Raw genomic sequence first — 2,476 nt, forward strand, 5'->3', positions numbered from 1 at the left:
GCACTTTCTCATGCACACTTCTACTCAATGCTACCTCGTCTGTCTAGTGAATGTACTCAATGGTGTGAAATTGTGAGTAATATCTTGAAACTCTGCTTGATTTTTTGACACCTGTTTGACAACTTTAAAGTTGTTATTGTTCTTCCAAAGCCGTGAAATTTGCATACTGACACATTGTTTGATCACCTGTTGGTGTCTTTCACATATTATAAGATTTCTGCCACTACTTTAAAAGAAATTACTTTATCAGAAATTACTTTATCAGAAAACATACTCACATGAAATTTACCATGAAAGTGATGCTATATACTATAGTGTACCTTGAGTAAAGTTGCAGAAGTGACTCAAGTGTGGTAGTCTTCGGTGAAGTTAACATTGTAGAAGTGACAGAAGTAGGCTTGAGTGTAGTTGGTAATGAGTTAGTAGGTTTGCATTAATACCGAATAAAATCATTGTTTATCAAAAAACTTATTGCTGTTTCATACATCTTAGCATCGTTTGAGTTTGGATCGGAGTTTCTCCTAGGAGACATCCCGATCGCAATCTATACTAGGAGAATCGCCGATTCTACTAGTACAGATTGCGATCGAGATCTGTTTCTTATATCTATCGTAGTTTCTCCTAGGAGAAACTCCGATCGCGATCTCTCCTAGGAGGATCGGCGATTGTCCTGGATCGAGATCTCCACTGTGACACATATATGACTTCAACATTTATGAAACTGTGTACCTGCCTTACTGTTAGGAATGCCATTGTTCAAGCTAATTAAGGACTTAAGAAGAAATATCAAACCAGAGATGTGTGTGGAGGTGTGGGTGGGGGCTTAAGGGCTAAAGTAGACAGATCTTGGGGTAAACTGGGGGATTTTGGCGACGCCTCAGGGGCTAGCCTAACAGCACAGACTGTTTCCGTTTGGCAAGAATTCCCAAAATTCGATAGGTATTTGTTGAATTTTTCCACGTGTGCCCTTTGGAGGGGAATAACTAAAAAGGGGGTTGACGGATAATCATGATATTCAGGATATAGATAGCTTCGGAGATGCCTTACGTAATAAAATACTAATCATGCGAATCGGGGTAATTTGCAAAACTAATGAGGACAGTTTATAAATCCACAGAATTTTATAATAGGATATGGCATATGTAACGGAAGAAAAAGAGCAGAGCCTACCTGTGTAGTATATGTCTGATTGGCGAAAATTCCCGGAATTCCACAGCAATTGCGAAGTTGCATAATCCCTTTGGAGGGAAATAACTTTGGAATGGGTTGACGGATCGGCGTGATTTTTGATATGTAGATCACTACTCGGACTTAGAAAAGGTGTTTACAACTCATTCGAGATTTCGATAAATTGACGCATCTTCATAATAAAGTTTAATATTTTTACTGCTTTTAATGATTTCTAATGTACCATTTTTGTACAGCCTGAGAGGTGAGGCCGCCGCCATGACTCAGAGAGGTGAGGCCGCCACCATGACTCAGAGAAGTGAGGCCGCCACCATGAACCGGAGAGGTGAGGCCGCCGCCATGTCCCGGAGAGGTGAGGCCGCCACCATGTCTCAGAGAGGTGAGGCCGCCACCATGAACCGGAGAAGTGAGGCTGCCACCATGACTCAGAGAGGTGAGGCCGCCGCCATGACTCAGAGAGGTGAGGCCACTGCCAAAAAGAAGAGAGGTGAGGCCGCCACCATGAACCGGAGAGGTGAGGCCGCCACCATGAACCGGAGAGGTGAGGCTGCCACCATGAACCGGAGAGGTGAGGCTGCCACCATGACTCAGAGAGGTGAGGCCGCCGCCATGACTCAGAGAAGTGAGGCCGCCACCACGAACCGGAGAGGTGAGGCTGCCACCATGAACCGGAGAGGTGAGGCCGCTGCCATGACTCAGAGAGGTGAGGCCGCCGCCATGACTCAGAGAAGTGAGGCTGCCACCATGAACCGGAGAGGTGAGGCCGCTGCCATGAACCAGAGAGGTGAGGCCGCCGCCATGATCCAGAGAGGTGAGGCTGCCACCATGAACCGGAGAGGTGAGGCCGCTGCCAAAAACCAGAGAGGTGAGGCCGCCACCATGAACCGGAGAGGTGAGGCCGCTGCCATAAACCAGAGAGGTGAGGCTGCCACCATGAACCGGAGAGGTGAGGCCGCTGCCAAAAACCAGAGAGGTGAGGCCGCCGCCATGACTCAGAGAGGTGAGGCTGCCACCTTGAACCAGAGAGGTGAGGCTGCTGCCATGAACCAGAGAGGTGAGGCTGCTGCCATGAACCAGAGAGGTGAGGCTGCTGCCAAAAATCAGAGAGGTGAGGCTGCCACCATGAACCAGAGAAGTGAGGCCGTCACCATGAACCGGAGAGGTGAGGCCGCCACCATGAACCAGAGAAGTGAGGCCACCACCAGAGGTGAGGCGGCCGCCATGAACCGGAGAGGTGAGGCCCTCGCCATGACTTGATGGCACTTAACACAACTGCAGAGGGTGTCCG

The sequence above is a fragment of the Branchiostoma floridae genome, chromosome 11 (assembly GCF_000003815.2).
Source record: "Branchiostoma floridae strain S238N-H82 chromosome 11, Bfl_VNyyK, whole genome shotgun sequence".
Lineage (NCBI taxonomy): Eukaryota > Metazoa > Chordata > Leptocardii > Amphioxiformes > Branchiostomatidae > Branchiostoma > Branchiostoma floridae.